The sequence below is a fragment of the Petaurus breviceps genome, unplaced genomic scaffold (assembly GCF_028583685.1).
Source record: "Petaurus breviceps papuanus isolate PSGF00001 unplaced genomic scaffold, PetGlider_PUasm1.0 207, whole genome shotgun sequence".
NCBI lineage: Eukaryota > Metazoa > Chordata > Mammalia > Diprotodontia > Petauridae > Petaurus > Petaurus breviceps.
In genome coordinates this window covers 4,877,768-4,903,021 of record NW_027185850.1, presented here as the reverse complement: position 1 = coordinate 4,903,021, position 25,254 = coordinate 4,877,768, and positions in this window count along the sequence as shown.

Here is a 25,254-nt window from a genome sequence, read left to right as displayed (position 1 = left end):
TCTCTCTCTCTCTCTCTCTCTCTCTCTCTCTCTCTCTCAGTCTGTCTTTCTATCAGTCTCTGTCTCCCTCCCTCCCTTCCTCCCTCCCCCCCCCATCACACTCTCTGTTTGTCTGTCTGTCTCTTCTCTCTCTGTCTCTTTCTTTTGACAAGAACCTTTTACTATGTTCTGGGAAATGTACTGGGAACTGGGGATACATACAAATACAAAATCCTCAGGGCATTAACTCAACCATAAAACCGAGAGCCATTTTCCAAACAGTAACTCATCAAATGATATGGACAAATAGTTCTCAAAAGAATTGCAATCTATTAATAGTCATGTCAAAGATTGCTCCTTATCACTAGTGTGCATCAAAACAACTCTCACATCCAGCAGACTGGCAAAAATGACAGAAGATGGGAATAGCTGATGTTGGATGACTGTGGAAAGACAAATGCCCAAGACCATTGTTAGTGGGAGCTGTTGTGAAGTGGTTCAGCCATTCTGGAAAGTACTTTGGAATTATGCACATAAAGTGACTAAAATTTCCATAGCATTTGCCCAAGAAATCCCTTCTCTAAGTATTATCCCCAAGAATTTCAATGAGAGAAATAAAGGTCCCAATACTAAGCCTAGCCGCTGCTCTTTCTGTGATGTGCCTCAAGAAGAGGGAGAGGAGAAGGGTAGTGACGCAGTTGGCCTTCATTGCAGAGGCTGCTTCTGGGATTCTTCTGGCCTCCTCACTCCCTTGCACTCCACATATCCAATCAGTTGCCCATCCTACCTCCACCCCATTTCTCACATCTGACCCTTTGACTCCATTCACAATGCTAGCACCTTAGTTCAGGCCCTCATCACATCTCATCTACATTGTTGTAATGGACTCTACATTGGTCTTCCTGCCTGTAATGGTAATGGAATTTGAAGATCCCCTTGTATTGGCAAGTTAACCCAGAGCTTGTGAATCCCACAGTGGGATGGACTTGTTGATATGACGAGAGGGGGATGAACAGGGAGGAGCTGTTGCCGTGAATAGGGAAAAACCAAACCTGAGAGAAGCCAGAAGAACTTCTGGAAACAGCATCATGGAGGTGGAGCAGCTTTTGCTGGAAAGAGAGAGAAAGAACTGCCAGGAGCCAAAATTACTGAGAGAAAGAGAGAGAACTGCCAGCCGGAGCTGCCTAGGACTTCTGAGGGTCATCTGGAGCTACCTAGAATTGAGGAGTCATGACTGTGGTGCTGGTACTTTGTCTGTTTGTTTTGATTTTACTTTGTCAGATTCATTTGTTGATAGAGGTCTCAGACCTTGCTGTTAGGTCTAGATTGATTTCCCAGGCAGAAAATGACTCGATGAGGATGCCAGCAATGTGAATAAATGTTATTGTGGCTTTGTTAAGCTTTGTCTTCCCAGGAACAGAAACTGTGGGAAGGGGAACCATGGAAGCTTAGAATCTGCCTTGAGTCAAGATTAAAAGACCTCTCCTTGTGTACTTAATGCTGACTGATGATATTGTAACCTAGTTGTGACCTAGGGGTCGATGGCCTTTGTGCTTTGTGATTGACTAAACGAATGCACTTTGTTTAAAGCCATGTGATCACTTTGGTGAAAACTATGTGTCCATTTTAGTGTTAAGTTGTTGAGTTGTGACATGGTGAATGCTGTATTTTGATTTTCTGTGAATGTTTTGCCTTAATTTGTTATTGAATAAATGGAGCATTAACTATCAGAATCTTGAAAGCAGTTCACAGCAGCAGTCCTCTGGAAAGCTGCTCGTGCTTGGTATTACACTGACTCAAGTCTCCCCCAATTCCAGTCAGTCCTCCATGTTGCTGCCAAAGTTAATTTAATGTAGATCTGGCCATGTCACTCTCCACAATACATTCCAGGAGCTCCCTGTTGGCCTTTGTAATGGGAATGCAAATTTGGAAGATCTTCCCTGCCCCTAGGCTAAAATGCACCTGAAACCTGGGGAGGGAGGCTTGTTTTTCAGTAGATACTTCTTGATTGGCCAGTGAGTCAATAAGGTTGTTACATTCTCTGAGCCAGGAGAAGGCTATATAAGCCCTGGTGTGTAGCTTTGTTTTGGGACTCACTTTGAGAAGTGTTCTATGATTTGATCTGAATTCTGGGAAGCCATTGTTGAGAGTCCCCCGGCTTTGAAAAACCCAGATGTGGAAACCCAGATGTTGACTGGTTTTATGGATGTAATGGTTGGACAGTTTGGAAAGCTGTCTACTTGATCTGTTCATGTCTTGATAATTCTGTCTGTATATTTTGAAGTTTGGGGTGCTGACCTTTTTCCCCTGAACAAGGTAAACGATATATGTCTGACTGATTAAAGTAAGCTTGTTAACCCATTTTGAGTTGCTTTCCTTTAACAAAGCAGATCCAAGAACCTGTATGGGCAGCAAACCCTGAGGACGCTCTTGGGGTGCTTGCTGCTACAAAATGGCATCACGAACAGGATCTGCAGAGTAAAAGGAAAGTATGGGGACTGGGATAATTGTTTGTTTCCCAGTTGTGGTAGCTGTGATTCTGTGGAGCCGTGGAGCAGGAGAGGAGAATGGCCTGCGTGCAGACTTCACTGAGCTGAGAGCAGGAATGGTGAGCTGCCTGCATCAGGACCTGGGCAGAAGCCAGGAGCGGCTGCCATCTGTGGGAGGAGGAGCCCAGGAGTTCGGAATTCAGCCACAGGAAAAGATAAGAACTGAGCAGCAAAGCAGGGGCACTGAATGTGTTTCCTGGCTGCATCCCACAGTTTGGGACCCTGGGGGAGAATGGACTTGTGACTATGGTGGGTGGGATGAAGTGCCTTGGATCTCCAGGGACCCCACCTTGTTGTTTTTGTTGCCCAGCCCCCTCTCTGTGCTTGGAGGCAGGGGCTGGAGCTGTGTGAGGGGAAGGATACCCCTCCCCCCTCCCCCAGAGAACTTTGTTTGAACTCTTGTTTTGAATTGAAGTGATAATGCTATCTATGTACTTTGTGTTTGTTTAAGGGCCAGTGGCCACTTTGGTAACTTTAGTTCTGTACTTTGAAAATGTGACCTAAGAAATGTTCAGAGCTAATTCAAAAGTAAATTGTCTATGCTATGGGCATGCTATGGGCATGAAAGATCTTGGGGCTGAATGTAATGGGAATGCAAATTTGGAAGATCTTCCCTGCCCCTAGGCTAAAATGCACCTGAAGCCTGGGGAGGGAGGCTTGTTTTTCAGTAGATACTTCTTGATTGGCCAGTGAGTCAATAAGGTTGTTACATTCTCTGAGCCAGGAGAAGGCTATATAAGCCCTGATGTGTAGCTTTGTTTTGGGACTCACTTTGAGAAGTGTTCTGTGATTTGATCTGAATTCTGGGAAGCCATTGTTGAGAGTCCCCTGGCTTTGAAAAACCCAGATGTGGAAACCCAGATGTTGACTGGGTATGGATGTAATGGTTGGACAGTTTGGAAAGCTGTCTACTTGATCTGTTAATGTCTTGATAATTCTGTCTGTATATTTTGAAGTTTGGTGTGCTGACCTTTTTCCCCTGAACAAGGTAAACGATATATGTCTGACTGATTAAAGTAAGCTTGTTAACCCATTTTGAGTTGCTTTCCTTTAACAAAGCAGATCCAAGAACCTGTATGGGCAGCAAACCCTGAGGACGTGCTTGGGGTGCTTTCTGCTACAGCCTTATGGTCAAATACAAGCTTCTCTATTTTGCTTTTTAAAGCACCATACAGCTCAAGCTCAGTCAACTTTTCCAGGCTTTTTTTTTTTTTTTTGCCTTTTGGAGGGCAGTTGGGGTTAAGTGACTTGCCCAAGGTTACATGGCTAGTTTTTTGTGTGGGTGTTAAGTGTCTGAGGCCAGAACCAAACTCAGGTTCTCCTGACGCCAGGGCCGGCGCTTTACTCACTTTGCCACCTAGCCACCCCCATTCTAGCCTTATTTTGTATTGCTCATCTTCCTACGCTTTGCAGTTCACCCACACTGGCTTTCTCTCTGCCATTCCCAAACTCTGTGCCATCTCCTGACTCCAGGTCTTTGCAGTGGGTGTTTCCCATGCCTGGAAAGTTCTTCCACCTCACCTCTTTTCCACAGAATCCCTCTCTTCCTTAATCACCACATTTTACATGAAACCTTTCCTGATGGGTCTTAGTACTGGTGACCTCCCGCTCAAGTGACCCAACAGCCAATGATCCTGTATCTCCTATGGAGGTATATTCTGTGTACCCTACCTCCCAGATAGTTGCAAATAGCTTAGCATGGCACCTGACACATAAGCAGCACTACATAAACATTACTTATTGTTATATTTGCATTGTATACGTATAGATACATGTTTGTATATAGATGTGCACATACACATTTACATATATATGTGTCTATGTCTGCATCTGTCTACCTACCTATACTTGACCATTAGAACGTGAACTTCTTAAGGGTGAGGATTGTCTCATTCTTTGTATTTGTATCCCTAGCTCCTATCACAGTGCTTGGGAAATAGTTGATCCTTAATTAATGCTTGCAAATTAACTACATAGCTAAGTGGCACAATGGATAGAGTATTAAGCCTGGAGTCAGGAAGATTCATCTTCCTGAGTTCAAATCCAGCCTCAGACACTTACTGTGACCCTTGGTGAGTCTTCTTAACCCTGTTTGCCTCAGTTTTCTCATCCATAAAATGAGCTGGAGAAGGAAATGGCAAAGCACTCTAGTACCTTTGCCAAGAAAGCCCCAAGTGGGGTCACAGAGAGTTGGACATGACCAAAACAACCCAAACAACAACAATTAATTGATTACCCCAAATATTGCTAGCAGCACTTTCTGTGGCAATAGAGACCTGGGGAAAGGAGATTGCCTTCAACTGGGGAACAAGTTGTAGAGGACCTGAGCAGGATGGAATATAAGCATGCTATCCAAAGTACTTGATAAGGATCCTTAAAAAAATTGAGGGGTTTCCTAAGAATGGATATTGAATGAAGGAAATAGAATCATGAAAACAATATTCACAATGATTACTATAAGCTAATGGACCAAACAATCAAATGAAACCAAACCTTGGGTCATTATACTGACCAAGCCTGGTGCCAAAGAAGAGTTGAGACAATGTCCTGGAGAGAGAACTGTCTTTGTAGTATGAGGACTTGGGTTCAAATTCTACCTGGACAAGCTACTGAAGGTCCCTGTGCCTCACTTTCCTCATCTTCAAAACCAAAGTATTTTGCAAGGTGCCTCTTGAGGACCATTGTAGCACTAAATCTATGATTTGACCATTGTTTTTTCTCTTCAGGATAACATTCTTAAGGATTTAGAACAACTTTCTCTCTTGATTTTCTTCCCCAAATTCAGGCATGGTGCTTCTGGCTTAGCTGTAAACAGGCTACATATCAGAGTCCGATTTCTTCCACAATTCATCAAAGAACCAAAGGAGAAATGTATATCTTGCAGTTACCTTTTAACATTTTATTTGGAGTCCATTCAAAATTCTCCCTGCAGGGATTCCTTTTTAGGTTATGAAAGTACTTAGGAAATCATCAGGTGTTTGAAGCTGTGGTTGTGAGCCCACTGGCTTATGTAATTAGTATTTTAAAACTAAATAGGAAAAGTCTGTAGAAACAGATCTTAGACATGAGAAGGAACAGGTGTGATTTCTTCCAGCCTACTGCTGATAACTAAAAGTAGACATTCTCCCACTCAGATGCTCCTGGATTTTAAAAGGTCTTGTCAGAAGATCAGCATCAATCAATAGGTAATTATCTACTAGGTGACAGGCACTGTACAAGCACAAGCAATGAAATCATCTCCACTCCCAAGGAACTTACATTCTAATGAGGGAGACATTTAAAAAAATGTGTGGACAATAAATATGATGTTGATAAATAGGTATATGCATATAATGTATGTATTTTTATGTATACGTGCATGTATGTTCAGTCATTTTAGTCATGCCTGACTCTTAGTGACTCCAATTGGGGTTTTCTTGGGAAGCATATTGGAGTAGTTTGCCATTTCCTTCTCCAAATCATTTGAGAGATGCAGAAACTGAGGCAAAGGGGGCTAAATGACTTGCCCAGGATTACACAGCTACTGTGTCTGAGGCTGCATTTGAATGCAGGTCCATCCTGACCCCAGGTCCATTGTTCTATGTACTGTGCCCTCTAGCTGCCCAATTTATGCACATAAAAAATAATTAGACACCAAGTAGGTTGGGAGAGAGGATATCAGCAGTTGGGAAAATCAGCAGTCTTTGAGCAGAAAAAAGGAGGAAGTGCATGCCAGGCATGGGAGGGGCGGGGGAAGCCAGGAGATGGAAGATGGTGGCTTCTTTCAGTGCTGACACCAGTAGTTGATTTGGGTGTCCCTTGCACAGCAAACACTGCAAATAGCACAACAAAAATCTATTGACATTTTGGACATTCATTTATTTCAACATATAAAAAATCTATACAAAGGCAATTCCAAAATTATTCTCTGCAACTCATGGGCACTGACAGTATTGACAAGTTGGAAAATATTCCAGCACTGGCCAATCAGGCAACTGATGAATCCACAAATTTTCATCCCATTCCACAAGACTGTCTTTGTAGAAGAGAGATTAGACTGGGCACCAGTGGGCAGACCAAGTGTGATGGTTTGTTGACCTGGACCTTTGACTGGAAACTTTGATGGTCTATGGAACACCCAAGTAGGAAATTGTCTCTGCCAATGCAGATGGGCACCTTTGCTGCTACTTGTTATCTTAGGGAGCTGCCTAGGTGTACTAAGAGGATCAATGCCAGGGTCCCACCACCAGTGGCTGACAGACATGAAACTTGAAACCAGACCTTCCTGACTCTGAAGCTGACTATCCACTAAAGCGCCTCATCTCAGTAAAAGGAGGTACTTGTAACAAGTAGTGCCATCTCAAAGTGGAATGGACTTCCATGGAAGGCAGTGGATTCCAGAGAAGATATTCATTCAGGTATAGGGTAAGCTAATTCAGAGGTGGGAAACCTGGGGCCTGAAGGCCATATGTGGCCCTCTAGGTTCTCAAATTTCACAGAACAGTTTGGATTCAGTCAAAGGGCTGCACTTGAGGATCTAGAGAGCCACATGTGGCCTCCAGGCCCCAGGTTCCCCACCCCTGGTAAGTGAACTATGGGGGTCCCTTGTAACCCTGAAATTCTATAGGTCTTGAATGACTAGCCAAGGACTCAAAGAATGAGAGTAGAATATCAGAAAGAAAAACAGTTTGGGGGCTCAATACAGTGCAAGCAGTGATTTTACATGGAAGGGCTTCCTGATTGGTTTTTCAAAGGCACACATAGAGCTACCAAGCAATGTAGTCACAATTCTATTGTTGAGGCAGCTCACCATAATGTATAAAACATTGAACTTGGGGGTCAGGAAAATCTATGTTCAAAGTCCACTTTAGATACTGTCTAGCTGGGTGATCCTGGACAAGTCACTTAACCTCTCCCAGCCTTGATTTCTTCATCTGTAAAATGGGGATAATGACAGCACATCCATCACTTTGTGGGGACCTCCATCACATTGTGGGGACCATATGAGATGACATGTAAATGCTTTACAAACCTTAAAGTATCATGTAAATACTAGCTATTCATCCTCATCATCCTCCTCCTCCTCTCTACCACTATCATCATCATCATCATCACCATCATCATCATCACCACCATCATCATCACCATAATCACCACCATCATCATCACCATCATCACCACCATCATCATCATCCATATTGAGCATAAAACAGCAGCCCTGGGGGGGTGAGACCAAATATCAGGATGATTTCTTGCTCTTATTTCAAGTATTGTTCTGCCTCAATAAACAGTTGTCAGATTAGGAAGCTGCCCTGACATGTTTTGTGTGTATAGTCAGAGAAAAAGAGTTTAATATTTCCTAGAATCAGCTGGAGTCACAAGGAGCCTGATTATTAGCCCTATTCCTAGAGACTTGCCCTCCTGGGCTTTGTTGTTGTTTAGTCATTTTTCAGTTGTGTCTGACTCTCTGTGACCCTCTCTGTGGGTAAGGGAGGGAGGGACATGCTCCTGAGACATGGTGTAGAAGACAAGGAAATCTAAAATGAGCATAGTCAGGTGAGGATGAGTTGCTGTATGAAGAGGCAGATTGCAGACTCCTAACAAATACTTGTTGAGAGGGTGGAACCAAGATGGAGGAGAAAAGGCAGTGAACCCCTGGAACTCTCCCCCCAAACCAATCCAAACACCTTTAAATAATGCCATGAAACAATTCCTAGCACAACAGAACCCACAAAATGGGGCGAAATAATTTTCCATCCAAAGATAACTTAGAAGGTCAGCAGGAAAGGTCTGTTACACTTGGGTGAGAGTGGAGTAGAGTCCAGTGAAGACTGTGCCAGCATAGCCCTGGCCACAGCTGTCCCAGGGTGAGGAAGAGCACTAACCACAGATGGGTCCCTCATCACATTTCAGTGGCAGAAAAGCGGGCTTTCTGTCCCTCACAGACCAGAGCACAGGCCTGGAGAGTAGTAAACACACTTCTCTTTAGAACACACCACCTTGGAAGAACTGAAAATTTTCCTAGGTCCCTAGGAGTATCTCTGAAAATAGCTACACAAACCCCCTGAACACTGGGACAATGCATATTCCACCCTGGAAGCAGAGCCCTACTTTAACAAAGAGTTAAAAGTCAAGAAATTGGCTGGGAAAATAAGCAAAAAACAGGGAAAAAAATTCTGTCCAAAGAAAGTTACCATGGTGACAAGGAAGATCAAAACACACACTCAGAAGAAAAAAACAAAGTCAAATTCAAAGCTTACAAGAAAAATATGAATTGGTCTCAGGCCATGAAAATGATTTTGAAAATCAGGTAAGAGAGGTAGAGGAAAAATTGGGAAGAGAAATGGGAGTGATGATAGATAATCATGAAAACAACTCAACATCTTGGTAAAGGAGTCACAAAAAATACTGAAGAAAATAACAACTTAAAAAAAAACAAGTTCAAATGGCAAAAGAGGTAAAAAAAAAAAAAAGCCAATGAGGAGAAGAATGCTTTAAAAAGCAGAATTGACCAAATGGAAAAAGGGGCACAGAGAGAATTCTGAGAAGATGGTGGATTAGGTCAGAAAATTCTGAGCTCTCCAGATTTCTCCCACAAATAAGGTAAAATAGTGCCTCAGGGTTAACATAGAGTAATTAAAATAAATAAGAATAGAAGCAGTACAATGGTCCTCCTGGAACGATCAGATAAGATCTGAAGAAAAAATCCACTATGAGATTTGGTTCCTGTGAAGAATAAACACCTCCAGGCTAGTGCTGTTTAAACAACAAATGGTGAGCCCTGGGGTTAGCTGGGTCAAGAGGCTGCTTCAGTCCCAGTCACAGACCTCTTGAATAGTGAGGGGAGCTGGGAATCTGAACCAGGGAAGATTGGGGGAAGCTTTGCTGACAAGGAATTCCAGACTTAACTGTGCTGTATAGATGTGGCTCTGGATGAGAAGGAGCCAGCACATTCTCTGTGAGTGCAGAAGCAGTGGGGTGGGGATGTCACTGGCTGTGGGCACTTACTGGAAGCTGAAAGTCCTAGTTTCAGTCCCAGATGAGTGGACAGAGGGTGGCTCTGAGGCCAGACACACCATCCCTCATACCCTAGAGCTAGAGGTGATTACAAAGAAATAAGTGGCTACAAATAAAAAAAATGCACAGGTAAGGAAGAAAGAATTCATTCATAGAAAGTTACTATGAGAATAGAGAAGAGTGGGATTTGTCTTCAGAGGAGGCTACTGAAACAAAGAAACTCTCTTCTACCCCAAAGAGTAATGTCAAATAGTCACCTACCCAAAAAGAATTCATAGAAGAACTTTTAAAAGACTTTTAAAATCAAATGGGAGAGATTGAGGAAAAACTAAAAGAAAAGGCAAGAACAATGCAGGTAAAACGAGAAGATTATGAAAAGAAAAGTAACCAATTAGAAAAGGAGATCCAGAATCTTAAGGAAGAAAATAACTCCTTGAAAATAGGAACCGGGCAAGAAGAAATCAAGAAATAACAAAACAAAATATAAGGAATGAGAAATAGAAGAAAATGTGAAACATCTCATAGGAAAAACAACTGATCTGGGGAACAGATCAAGAAGAAAAAAATGGTAAGAAAAATCATACCACCTGAAAGCTATGATCAAAAAAAGAATCGATACAATAATGCAATAAATAATTAAAGAAATTTGTCCTGAAGTATTAGAACAAGAGGGGGAAATTCACCAATTACCACCTGAAAGAGATTGATGAGGAAAAACCCACAGGAATATCACAGTCAAATTCCAAAAGCCTCAACTCAAGCATAAAATATTACAAGCAAGAAGAACAAAAAATCAATTTAAATATGGTGGTGCTGCAATTAGAATCACACAAGATCTAGGAGCAACAGCACTAAAAGACTACAGGTTTTGGAACACTCTACATCAACAAATAAAAGAATTGGGGTTCTGGCTGAAAATATCATACCCAGCAAAGCTAAGCAAAATCCTGAATGAAAAAAGTGGACAATTTAATGAATTTCCAGGATCCGAGGATTTTGTTAAAAACAACAACAAACCTAAACCTAATAGAAGATTTGAAATGTAATCTTCAATAGAAATATGAGGTGCATACTGAAGACTAATTACAAGGGCTCAAGAAGAACAGACTGCTTACCTTTTTAAGGAGGAAATATAAAGCCTTTGTCTAAGATTGTTATCAGTAATTGGATAGTTCATAAAGATTGGGGTAGAGTTGAGTATGACATGACTTTCAAAAGTAAAACCTTTTAGGAACAGCTAAAAGAGTAATTATACAAATGAGATGTGAAAGGAAGAACTGACAGAGGAATTAGATGGGTGAGGAGGGCTGGGATTTCTGGAAATCTACTTTCATTGGGAATGAGTACAAGAGGGAACAATACATACATATTTAGAAGAGGATAAAAGTCTTCTAAATTCAGAAAAAATAAAATGCTAAGGGGACAGGGAGAGGGGAGAGGATAAGGAAGGGGATCTTTAGAGAGGATGGTGAGGGAACAGGTTAAAGAGGGGTATATAAGAGTGTTTAGATTAATGGGAATGGGGGGATAAGGGAGGGATCTTTGGATAGGATGTAGGTTAAGTAATCGGAGGGCAAGGTAGAGGGTAGAACTAAAGTAGGGGAGTCAAGAGGGATAGGAAATAAAGGATATGCACAAACATAAAATAAAGATCAGAAGTAGAATTTGTTAGGAGAAACGGAGCAGGGGTAGTAATCATGATCTCGGACAAAGTTAAGGCTAAAATAGATTTAATTAAAAGAGAAAAGTGGGTGTCAGCCATATTGATCAATGTTGTTTTGGATTATTTAAAATAACTAGACAATATAAAGTTGGAATATTTCTGTGGTGTAGGAAATTATGGTTTGGTGGACTTGGAAAAATATGGAAAGACTTGGACTTAGGAAAAGAGTTTATCCACGCCCAAAGAAACAGAGGACAGATAAGTATAGTACAGTCTTAGAAAGATACATATGAATGTATATGTCTATATATGAGTATGGTTATAGATATCTAAGTGTATGTATGTACAGGTATATGTAAGAATACATATATGTATATTTTGGTGTATATGTCTATATATCTGTATGTGTGTATATATACATGTGTGTATATATACATGTGTATATATATATATATATATATATATATGTAAATATATCCATGCTTAATTGTAGCCTTGTTGGAGGGGGCAGGGGAAAAAAGAACAAAGTAAGAAGTGCACAGCAGAGAACAAAGTAAAATTTACAAGGAAGCCAAGTAAAGAGGGACAGCTCTCAAAACAATGTGCCATATTTACTATATAGGTTTTACTTTAAATGGAAATTTATTGCTATATATTTTGAATCCTCTCTCATTTTCTACTGTGCACATGGCAAAAAGAGACTCAAAAATTCAACGAAGGAAAAAAAAACTCCTTAAAAAGTAGAATTGGCCAAATGGAAAAGGAAGTACAAAAGATCACTGAAGAAAATAATTGCTTAAAAATTAGAATTGAGCAAATGAAAGCAAATAACTTTATGAGAAATGAAGAAATAATAAAACATAAACAAAAGGATAAAAAAATAGAAGACAATGTAACATATCTCATTGGATAAACATGTGGTCTGGAAAATAGATCCAGGGGAGACAATTTTAAAAGTATTGGACTACCTGAAGGCCATGATAAAAAAAAAGAGTCTAGACATCATATTTCAAGAAATCATCTAGGAAAACTGTCCTGATATTCTAGAACCAAAAGGTAAAATAAAAATTGAAAAAATCCACCAATCCTCTCCTGAAAGAGATCCCAAAATGAAAATTCCCAGAAATATTATAGTCAAGTTCCAGAGCTCCCAGGTCAAGGAGAAAATATCACAAGAAGTCAGAAAGAAACAATTCAAGTATCATGGAGCCACAGTTAGGATAACACAAGATTTAGCAGCTTCTACATTAAAGCATCAGAAGACTTGTAATATGATATTTCAGAGGGCAAAGGAGATAGAAATGCAAACAAGAATCACCTATGCAACAAAACTGAGTACAATCCTTTGGGGTAAAAAAAATGGATATTCAATGAAATAGAGGACTTTCAAACATCATTGAGGAAAATATATAACTGAATAGAAAATTTGGTTTTCAAATACAAAACTCAAGAGAAGCTTAAAAAGTAAACAGGAAAGTGAAATCAAAAGAAACTTAATAAGGTTAAACTGTTTACATTCCCACATGGGAACATGATACTTGTTACCTAAAAGAACTTTCTTATTATTAGGGAAGTTAGAGGGAGTATGTATAGACAGAAGGCACAGGTGTGAATTGAATATGAAGGGATGATATCTAAAAAAATAAAATTAAGGGGTGAGAGAGAGGAATGTACGATGAGAAAGGTAAAGGGAGAGGTAGAATGGGGTGAATTATCTCACATTAAAGAGGAAAAAAAATTGCAGTGGAAGGGAAGAGGAGGGATGTGAGGGTGAGTAAGGAAACCTTACTCTCATCAAAACTGACTCAAAAAGGGAATAACATACACATTCAATTGGGTATAGAAATCTATCTTACCCTACAGGAATGTGGGAGGGGAAGGGGATAAGAGAAGGGGGAAGGACAAGAGGTATGGCAAATTGGGCAAAGGGTAGTTTGAGGAGCAACAGGGTGAAAGGAGAGGGATAATAGAATAAAAAGGGTGGGGAGAATATGATGGAGGGAAAGATAGAAATAGTAACTGTGGAAGAAAATTTGAAGCAAGTTTCTCTGATAAAGGTCTCATTTCTCAAATGTAGAGAACTGAGTCAAATTTATAAAATAAGAGCCATTCTCCAATTGATATATGATCAAAAGATATGAACAAATTTCAAATGAAGTAATCAATTTATCTATAGCCATATTTAAAAGTGTTGTAGCTCACCACTGATTAGAGAAATGCAAATTAAAATAATTCTCAGGTACTACCTCATACCTATTAGATTGGCTAATGGAACAGAAAAATAAAATGACAAATGTTGAGGGAGTATGGGTAAAGTGAGACTTTAATGCATTGCTGGTTGGAGTTGTGAACTGCTCCAACCATTCTGTAGAGTAATTTGGAACTATGCTCAAAGGACTATAAAATCATGCATACCCTTTGACCTATAGGTCTGTATCCCAAAAGAGTTAAAAAATAAAAATGGAAAAAACCCATATGTACAAAAATATTTATTGCAGTTCTTTTCTGGTGGCAAAGAATTGGAACTTGAGGGAATGCTCATCAATTGAAGAAGGACTGACCAAATTGTGATATGCAATTATGATGGAATATTAGTGTGCTATAAGAAATGATGTTCTCAGAAAAACCTAGAAAGACTTACACGAGCTGATGCAAAGTTAAATATCCTGTGTATAAAGTAAAAGCAATATTGTGCAATGATCAGCTGTGAATGACGTAGCTATTCTCAGCAATAAAATAATCCAAGACAACTCCGAAGCATTTATGATGAAAAAGAAATACTATACATCCCCAAAGAATGAACTGTTGGTGTCTGAATACAGATTGAAGCATACTTTCTTTTACTTTATTTTTCTTTAGGGTATTTTTTGACCTATGTTTTCTTTCACAACATGACTAATATGGAAATGTTTTGCATGACTACACACGTATAATCTCTATTGAATTGCTTGCCTTCTCAATGTGGGGAGGGTGGGGAGGGAGGAAGGGAGGGAATTTGGAACTCAAAGTTTTTAAAATGTATGTTAAAAATTGTTTTTAAATGTAACTGGGGAAAATTAAGTGCTAAATAAATTTAAAAATATATTTGTTGAATTCTTATTGCTCTATTAAAGTCTTCTTTCAGTCAATTAACCAACCAATAGGCATTTATTAGGCACTTATGGCATGCCAGATACGATGCTGGGTGCTGGGGATGGAAAGACAAACATGGGAGTCCCTGGCTGCAGGAGCTCCCAGTCTCTAAGGCACCTCAGAGCTGTAAGCATATGATGCTCTGAAACCCCAAGGCAGGGACAGTGTCGGGTCCTGGGCTCATAAGCAAAGAAGACTCAGGGAGCTCTGGTGGGTCAAAGGTGCCCAAACTGAGATACTTGGGTGAAAGCTCCAGGGATACAACGCTGTTAGGAAGATCCTGAGACGAAGCAGGAAGACTTTTCACCCATTTGGGTTAGATGAGTCCTTCTGGATGCTATCTTCATTGTAGTACCTACAGAGGGGACTAAAGGTTCCCAAAGACTGTGGCAGCACAAACTCTGACAGGTCATACTAAATAGGAATGGTTCATGGGATCATAGTCTTAAGGCTGTAAGGGATGTTAGCTTCCCTCATTTTGCAGATGAGGAAACTGTGCTCCATGTTGGGAAAGGTAAGAAGAGGAAGGGAATTCTGAATCCTATGCCATTCCTGTGAGCCAGGTGGGACACAGATTATCACCTGCATTTTACAGGTGAGGAAGTCTAGGTTCCTATTCTAGGTCAATGACAGAGCTGGGGCTGGGACCCAGGCCTGCTGACTTCCAGTTCAGCACTCCTTTCACTTTATTAACGAAAGAGACAGGTGCTGCAATAGAAGAAGCCAAAGACCCAACTAATGGGATGCGTGCATGACTTTGGGGCTGGGACAATTAAGAAAAAGAGACTGTTTGAAGACCGTAAAGAGAAAGCAATGGAATCATTATGAACAAATCGAATAGGCAGGAAGAAATTGAAGAGAAAAAAGACAAATCAGTTCCCAGAGTGCATGTTAGAAGAGTAACAATCTTAACAGGACTCCATTGCAGCGAATCCATTGGGCGGAAATAAAGATGGATTCTTTACATCGCGGAGAGGCATGACAAGGAGCCAAAAGCACATCCACATGTCTGGGAGATGATGTCAGAACTTCATGAGAAGAAACAGAGGAAGCAATGCAAGGGAGACTCAAGGGAAAGTTGCTGAATTCAGAAAAACAATTTCCTAAGTGCAAGATGGAAGATGTATGATTATTTAGGAGTGTGTCAAAAAGAAGATCCTGGGTTTGAGGGGAGCACAGATTCAGCATAAGTAAGCTATGTGATCTTGGCCTGCTTCAGAGGGGTATAGGTACCAGACAGAAGGAGGCAAGATTCTTCCATATTGTGCTGTGCCCTGACCAAACCAAATGTTCCACATTAAAGCAATTGCTTGATGCTGTATTTTAGGAAAGGCATTGAAAAGACAGGGAGGATTTATATGGTTTGCCTCACTAGAATGTAAGCTCCTTGAACTTTGTCTGTAACTGTAGTGTTTAGGACAGTCTCTGGCACATAGTAGGTATTTAATGAATGCTTGTTAATTGATTTTGAGAAAAGAACCAGGATGGTGAAGGACATGGAATTCATGCCATATGAGGATCATTTGAAGGAGCTGACCATCTTTGCATGGGAGACCAGAAGGCTCTGAGATAGGCCAAGGAGGGAGGGGCATAAGGATGAGGACTCTCTTCCAGTTTTTGAAGGGTGGTCTGTAGAAGGATTGGCCTTATGATGTTTGGTCCCAAAGGGCAGAACCTAGAATGTTTAGGGGAGCTGCAGAAACAAATTCATGCCTGATGTTAGGAAAAACTCAGTAATAATCAGAGAAGCATCAAAGTGTAAAGGAGCCCTTTCCCCAGAGAAAGGGCATGCAGGGGCAGGTCAGGAGACATGGACTCAGTCCCAGCTCTATCCCTTATAGCTATGGGATCTCAGGCAAGTCACATGATCTCCATGAACCTCAGTTTTCTCATGTATAAAATGAGAGGATTTGTCAAAATGGTCTCTGAGGTCCCTTTTCCCAACTCTCCATGCATGATTATGTGCTCTGAGATTACCTAACTTCCCTAGCCTTCTGTTTTCTCACCTATAGCATCAGGGAGATTGACTAAATGGGCTCCGAGAACCCTTTGTCCATCCCTGAGTTTATGACTCCCTCCTTTGGCCTCAGTTTCCTCATCTATAAAACAATGATTGCCTCTAGGTACCTTCCAACTTGAAGGTCCCAAATCCTCTGACCTTTGAAATGCCTTTTACCTCCCAAATGCTTTTAGAAAAGAAGAGGAGATTACAAAACAAGCAAGAAAGATTTGAGATGTTTCAGACAATTGGAAAAGAATAATGTTCAAACCCAGAAGCATTAGATGAGAGGTATCATCCATCATCCCAGGGGTCAGGAAAGGCAGGCCAGGCATGGTTCTGTGGGATGCATAACGGCTCAGGGGAGTCCAGACACAGCTCTTTCCACCGGGGAGTAAAGAGCCAGAAAGGAAATATTTGCATGTCTTGGAGGAGGAAAAAGTTTTTGTAACTTGATTCCAAAACAAAATTATATGAAGAGCTACCCTTTCTCACTAGTTCAGTTTTTCTGTGAATAGTCAGAGCCTTCTGGATCTTGGGGAAGCCAGCAAGTCTGGGAATGGAGTAGGAGGGAATGAAACTTGTGACTGATGGGACATAAGCCACCCACTGGCTAGCCACGGGATGGCAAGATCATCTATGTAGCAAATGGCAGAGCCAGGACTTGAGCACAGGGCCTCTGCCTCCGTGTCCAGCACTTTCCCCACTGTCCTAGTCTAGTTTAGATGACTCTCTCCCATGTATTCTCACGTCCAGCCTAACAGACCTCCCACACACAGCTTTCCCTTTGTCAGGCCCTTGTCTTTATCTGGGCCCTCCCCTGACTCCATGCTTGAAATGCACTCTTTCCGCCCTCGGACTTCTTCAAGGTCGTGCTTAGGAGCTGCCTTCTTGAAGTTTTCCTAGATTCCCTCTGCCCCAGGTTAATGCTCTGTCTTCCCACATCACCTTATATTGACTTATCTGTGGTTTCATGGGTTGTGAGGCTCCATGAATGACCCCAAATTTCTCCTGGCAATAAAGGTCCACCTTGTTTTTTTTTGAGGCAATAGGGTTTTTAAGTTACCCAGGTCACACAGTTAGTAAGTTTCTAAGGTAAGATTTGAACTCAGGTCCTCCTGACTCCAGGACCAATGCTCTCTCCACTGTGCTTTTCAGCTTCCCCAAAGCACACCCTTTTAATAGAAATATTCTACGAGTGTTATTGTTTTGGCCAAGAGCTAGGAAATGCAAGTGTCCAAAGAAGTAGAAACAAGCGTCACACGGAATTTAGGGGAATGGTGAGGATGTCCAATCCGGCCACCTAAATCAATGCCATAGCATCTCCATCGTCGTATTTCAGACCTTATTGTGTCCTCCCACCCCATTAGAGATTAGGCTTCTTGAGGTAAAAGAGTGGATAATTCAGCCCCTAGCACAGTGCATGGCAGTCATTTAAGAGAGGTTTGTGAAGTTAAATTGAAGTCTACATGCTCAAATAGCAACAGATTGGAGAACTGAGATAATCATGGCAAAGATAGGGGAGACAGTGCTTCTGCCAGAGTTATTTGATAATGGAGGCAAAATTAGCTTACAGGGTTGAGTTCCAGATAATTGCCTCCATTCCCCACAGACTTGTCCTGAGAGGGGGTTTAAATGGACTTTTGATCTCCAGATCTCGAATATTTTTCTTAACACTCTTGACTCATACATAGGAACTGATCTTAATCACTTCTACCAGGAATTTTGCTTTGTACCATAGCATCAAACCCAGCTGATGGCCCAGTTGAGACGCTGGGCTAAGACTTCCAGGGCCATGAGTCTGTTCAAAAGACTCTGAGTGTTGCTGTTCAGTCATGTCTAACTTTTTGTGACCCCATTTGGGGTTTTCTTGGCAAAGATACTGCAGTGCTTTGCCCTTTCCTTTTCCAGCCCATTTGACAGATGAGGAAACTGAGGCAAACAGGGTGAAGTGACTCAATGTATCAGCAATGCCATATTCACAATGCCTATAGAGATTACAAATATGCTGATATAATTATCCATTAGAAAATACGTCATGTTTGCCATATGAGGAAATAAACTAGAAAATTTATTAAGATACCAAAAGACTGAGTCCCAAAACCAGAAAGTGAAAGCCATCAGAGTAGTTATGACATTGGCACAGGTAGATAAAGTAGAAAGCACCCACATTTTCAAGCCTTTAAAACAGAACAGGCTACCTCAGGCAAAGGTCCTCCTCTCCCCACGCACAGCAACCACCCAGCGTCCTGGAAGCGCACTCCCAGCAGCTCCGGCCCCTGGCAGTCCTCAGCAGGAGTCCTTAGCAGAAAGTCCTTAGCAGTTCTAACTCAAAAAGGGCTTCGCGCTGCCACTGCCTCTGCTGCTGCCGCCGTCACCACCACCGCCAGCCACCGAAGGAACGCTAGCTTGGCTGCCGCTTCCTCTTGCTCCGCCCCTTCCTGCTACGTCAGCAAGTCCAACGGGGCATGGAAGATCTTTAAATCCCATAACCCTTACATTCGGCCCCAAGATCTTTCATGTCCCTTACTTGACAAAAATACAGTAGGAATAACTGGTGTCAACAAAATTTCACAACAATATAACAAGAATAGCACACAATAAACACAGAAAACCATATTTTAGGGTGGCGCTTGAGCACAAGCTCCCCATCATTCCCCCCACCCCGAACAAATGGGGCCCCAAAATCTTGTGGTAAGGGGTGAAGATCTCTTCTTCTATGGCTACTTGCTGCTGAAATCGGATGTAGAGCTGTCCCTGTCCTAAGGGGTCCCATTTGAGAGGTCAGTTCTTAATATGCTTGATGCCAGGTCCAAGGGTGACACATCACAGTTGCAGACAGGGGGTGACATCCAGCTTAAGCTATCAGGCATCTACAGATGGAGGGTACCAAGCCTGTGGAAACAAATCTAACAAACAAGGTGAACAAACAAAAAATCAAGAAAAAGCAAAGAGACAATAACCAGACTATCGTAGCCTCATTCACGGTAGAATAAATGAGTTAAGGGTACAATTTTGTAATCATCTTCTCCAGAATAAACAATAGTTACAGTGTTATCCCTCCCATATGCTATAATCTCTGCAGCCTTTGGAAGATCATCTGGCTTCCGTTTTACCCATACTTTAGCTCCTGATTTTATTCTATCAGTAGAACCAAATCCTTCAGTTCCTGTGACAGTTATTTTGGAAGGAGGGTCAGTTTTTACAAGTGGCATTGTTTTACAAGGAACAATAATCACTTGAACTATCCTATCATTCTTGTGAATCTGTATGGGCCTTTCATTTAAATTCTGGAATGTTACAACAATTTCTCCTTGATAATTAGAATCTATTACTCCAGCCAATACATGTATTCCTTGAGCTGCTAATCCTGATTTGGGTAAAATCTGTCCAAAGTGATTTTTAGGGATTCTTATGCATATCCCAGTGGAGATTTTTCTTATTTCTTTTCTGTCCAACCAAAAGTCCTCTAAACAATGTAAATCATACCCCATTGAACCAGGTGGTCCTGGGTACGGTGCTGGGACATCTGGCCTCAAGGTCCAATACTCAATAATTGGGATCTTGTGTGTTTGTTGTTTTCTAATTTGCAGATTGGGGGTCATCATTCTGGCTAGAGGTGTACTTCCTCCCAATGGTCTATTATTCAAATTACGCAAAGCCATGAACAAATTATCCTTCCAATGTTGATATGAATTATTGGAACTTAACTTCCTCAATTGTCCTTTCAGTAATCCATTCATTCTTTCAATCAACCCAGATGCTTCTGGATAATATGGAATATGATATATCCATTCTATATTGTTTAGTATACAATACTTCTTCATTTCATTGCCTTTGAAATGTGACCCGTTGTCACTTTGAATCTGCATTGGGGTTCCATAATATAGGCTTATGAGATCTAGAGTTTTACAAGTGTTTTTCTGGGTTGCATTCTTATAAGGACAAGCTACTAGTACACCTGAATAGGTATCAACACAAGTACATATAAATCTGCATCCTTTATCCAGTGGTAGTGGACCAATATAATCTATTTGCCAGATTTGGGCTGGGACTTTTCCTCTTGCTCTCTCTCCAGTTATTACCCGAGGAACAGTTCGCTCCTTTTCCAATTGACATATATGACATTCTTCTGCTATCTGTTTTAACAGTGAATGAGAGATACTAATACCTCGATCTTGTGCCCACTGGTGTGTGGCCTGGACCCCCAAATGGCCTGCTGTTTGGTGGACCCATTTTGCTAATACCGGATCATCAGTTGTTGTCAAAGTAGGGACAATATGTTCAGTAGCAATCTTTGCCAGTCGATCAGCATGAGCATTGTACTCACGTTCTGGTGTGGTGGGGGCCACGTGAGCATCTACATGAAAAACTGACAAGTCAGTGACCAAAGACATGTTCCAGATATCTTCCCATAATTCTTTGCCCCAGACTTGTTTCCCATGAATTTCCCAATTTTCATTTTTCCACATGGGCATCCATGTAGCTAACCCATTAGCTACCGCCCATGAATCAGTGAATATATGACACTGTCCTCCTTGTTCTATTTTGATGGCTTGATATACTGCCATAAGTTCAGCATATTGGCTACTTGCACCTATCCCAGTACTTTCCAAAGTCCTTCTAGTACATGGGTTATAGGCCACTGCTTTCCAATGTCTTTTTTGCCCCAAATATTTTGCTGTCCCATCAGTAAACCATGCACGTCTCTTTTGTTCCTCAGTTAATACATCATATCCCTCATTCCACTTTACAGTGGACTTTACCAACTGTTGCTTTGGCTCAGGGGGTGTGCCATTCCTCTCAATTTCTATGTTTGCTACAGATTCATGTAGAGCAGAGACTCCGCTTTTGCCTGTTTTCGCTCTATTTTGAATATACCGAAGGAACGCTAGCTTGGCTTCCGCTTCCTCTTGCTCCGCCCCTTCCTGCTACGTCAGCAAGTCCAACGGGGCATGGAAGATCTTTAAATCCCATAACCCTTACACTCACCCAGGGTCACACAGTTGGTAAGTGTCCAGATTTGAACTCAGAGTTTTGAGTCTTTCTGACTCTAGGCTTGAGGCTCTATCCAATGTACTACCATGGCAGAAAATATGTTGACCTCCATAAGTCAGACATGTCTCTTTAGACTCAGGCTATGTGACTGTCAGTTGAACCAACTAAAAATATTTAGCCTTGGGAAGTTAAGCTTCCAGGGAACATAGTAGGGGTTAGGGACTATTATCCCCAAACAGAATTAGAATCTCTAGAAGCAAAATTGGACTGAATATCAGGAAGAATAGAAAACCCCAAAGAACCTTCCTCACAAGTACAGCTGGAACAGAATAGAATGTGCTGCCTTGAGAGGTAGTTGGGTCCCCTTCCTGAGGGGCCTTCGCTCAAAGGCTCCATCTTGGTATTTGTAGGTGGAATTTTCAGTTCAGATGTAGGTTGTATTAGAAGGCTTCAGAGTTTTCCTCCCACTCTGAGATTCTAAATAAAGACACAGACAAATGGACTTTCCAAGAGACCCTTCCCTCACTTCCTCTCTGGGATGCCATGATGACCAATTCTCTACCTCCTCCACCCCTGTCCAACTCCTCATTGTGTTACCAACTCAGGATAAAAATAAATGTATATATGATGGTTGTACAAGTATGTGTGCTGTGTGTGTGTGCGTGAGCATGTGTACACGCTAAAGTACATAGAACTTCATACTTGTAGATCTGTAAGGAAATCAGTGACCATCAAGGCTCTCTTATTTTACAAATGAGGAAACTGAGGCCCAGAGAGGGGAAATGGCTTCCAGATCATGTAGGTGGTAAGCAGAAGAACTAGAATTTGAACCCAAGTGATTTGGTCCCAAATCCAGCATTCTTTTCAATGCACTCCATGCTAAATAAAATGTTGGGATTAACATTGTTGACAATTAGAAATCTGTGTTTACTGAACATTTGTCTTAATCTCTTCCTTTATCATTTACACATTGAATGAAAGAATGAAGGAAATGAAATGAATGAGAAAAATATTAAGCACTTAGCATATGCCAAGAACTTTAAGGAAATTTAGAAAAATTCCCATTTCTGACTTTGCATTGCAGGTTGCCTTAGCAACTGCCGAAGCTATGTCAGTAGCCATTTTATCTAAATTACTATATTTTTTAAACTCAGGAGTGGTATCTTTTTCATATTTTATTATTGAGAAAGTCATATTTATTGTATTTTATGGTTCATGGAAGTCTCATCACATTTTAACTGGACCCTCGATCACTGGATTGTCCAGAGTAAGGCCTGACTTGCAATCAGTTCCCAAAGTGGTAATTAATGGGTTGTTATGAATGTAATGAGAGTTTCCCAGTGGAATGACCCATGGCTGAATGATGCATGGCTCTGTTCTGGTCTCTGTGTTCATGAGTAGCTTTGGTAAAGGGGCAGATGGCATCTTTATTAAAATCTCCAAGTACCATGGAGCTCAGAGGGACAGTCAAGTAGAAGACAGTTGGCTTCATATTTTAAACAGTGAGTTAAATCTAAAAAGATTAAATGTCATAGGGTAGCAGGATTTAAAGTAAATCCACCTAAATCATCAGCATTCCTATATTTTACCAACAGGGTCCAGCAGGAAGAGATAGCTAGAGATACCCCATTTAAAATAACTCGAGACAGTATAAAATGCCTGATATTACACCTATGAAAACAAATCCAGAATCTATATAATAAAAACCATAAAAATTTTTACATAAATAAAATCAGACTTAAAAAAATGGAAAAAGATTAATTGTTCATGGGTATGCAGAGCCAATAAAATAAAATGACAATTTTACCAATATTAATCCATCTATATATATTCAATGCCATCCCAAATGAATTACCAAAAATTATTTTACAGAGCTAGAAAAAAATAATAACATAATTCATTTGGAAGAACAAAAGGTCAAGGACATAAAAAGAACTAATGGAAAAATTCAAAGGAAGGAGATTAGATCAGATCTTAAACTATATTATAAGACAATAATTATCAAAACTATCTGCTGCTGGCTAAGAAATAACCAGGTATATATTATAGCTACATAAATATAATTGCTATAACATATATAATATATAACAATGTATATATTTATAGCTATAGAGAAACATATCTAAACTTTATTGTGGCCTTCTGGGGGGTGGTTGATGGGAAGGGAAAATAAGAACAAAGTAAAAAAGTGTGCAGCAGAGAACAAAAGAAAACTCACAAGGAAGCAAAAAAGATGGGCAATTCTCAACATAATGAGTATTAGTTATCATATAGGCTTTCTTGAAATGAAAATTTATTGTCATATATTTTGAATTCTCTCAAGTTCTGCTATGCACATCACATGCTTTTATTTCTTTCTAACTTTGTATTTAAGTTCCAAAATTTAAATTATGATATATTTTTGTTTCTTTTCTCTATTCTCTATTTGTGTTCTGGCATTTGAGAATGAGAAAATTATATTTTCTAAGTCAATAATTTTTATTTCTCGAATTAATAATTATTTAGAACATTTTTTCATATGACTATAAATTATTTTGATTTTTTCATTAGAAAAGAGCCTGTTCATTTCCTTTAACCACTTATCAATTGGGGAATGACTCATATTCTTATGGATTTGACAAACTTCTTTATATATTTGAAATATGAAACCTTTATTTGAGGAAATATCTATAATTTTCCCCCTGCTTTCCTGTTTTCCTTCTGATCTTGGCTACATTTGTTTTATTTGTATAAAACCTTTTTAACTTAATGCAATCAAAATTATCCATTTTGCATATTAAAACGCTCTCTATATCTTGTTTATCAATAAATTATTCACCTATCCATAAGTCTTATAGGTAATATTCCATGTTCTTCAAATTTTCTTGTAGTATCTTCCTTTATATCTAGGTGATGTATTCAGTTTGACCTTATCTTGGTAAGATTCTGATTTATACCGAATTTCTGCCAGACTGCTTTCCAGTTTTCCCAACAATTTTTACTAAATAATCAATTCTTATAAAAAAAACTTAACTCCTTTCACTTTTAAAACACTGTTTTTTTTTTGTTTGCTGCTGCAGATTGTACATCTACTCTGTTATTTCTTTTTCTTTCTTTTTTGTTTTGTTGTCCTTTATTTCTTTTTTTTTCCCAAAATTTTATTTGGGAACCAATAAAACATTGTGTATAGTAACATCAATTTTATCTTAAGAACAACTTTGAGCAACCAAATCATTCTATTAGAAATACCCAAATTCACCCCAAAGATCCTATGAAGGAAAATGCTGTTTGAATCAAGAAAGGAATACTACTGTGGTATAGGAAATGATGAGTTGGTTGACTTAGAAAAACATGAAAAGACATGGAGTTATGAAGGAAGATGCCATACACCTTCACAGAAACAGATGATGAGAGGAAATAAGCATAGTACAGTCTTTCACATATGTATATATGTGTATATATGTGTATGTGTTTAGATATCTATATACATATGTATGTATATATATTCATATATATATATATATATATCCATGCTCAATTGTAGACTTTTTTTTAAAGCAATTGGGGTTAAGTAACTTGCTCAAGGTTACATGGCCAGCTATTTCTGGGTGTGATGCTAAGTATCTGAGCCCGGATTTGATTCCCAGGTCATCCCGACACTGGAGCCGGTGCTCTTACTCGCTGTGCTACCTGGCCACCCCCAATTGTAGACTTCTTTATAGGGTGGGGTGAAGGGGAAAATAAAGTAAAAAGGGCATAGCAGAGAACAAAAGAAAACTAACAAGGAAGCAAACAAAAGCCAGGCAACTTTGAAAACATTGTGTAGTATTTATTATATAGGTTTTCTTGAAATGGAAATTTATTGTTTTATATTTAATCTTCCCTAATGGTCTATATATCTATATCTATATCTATCTATCTATCTATCTATCTATCTATCTATCTATCTATCTATCTAT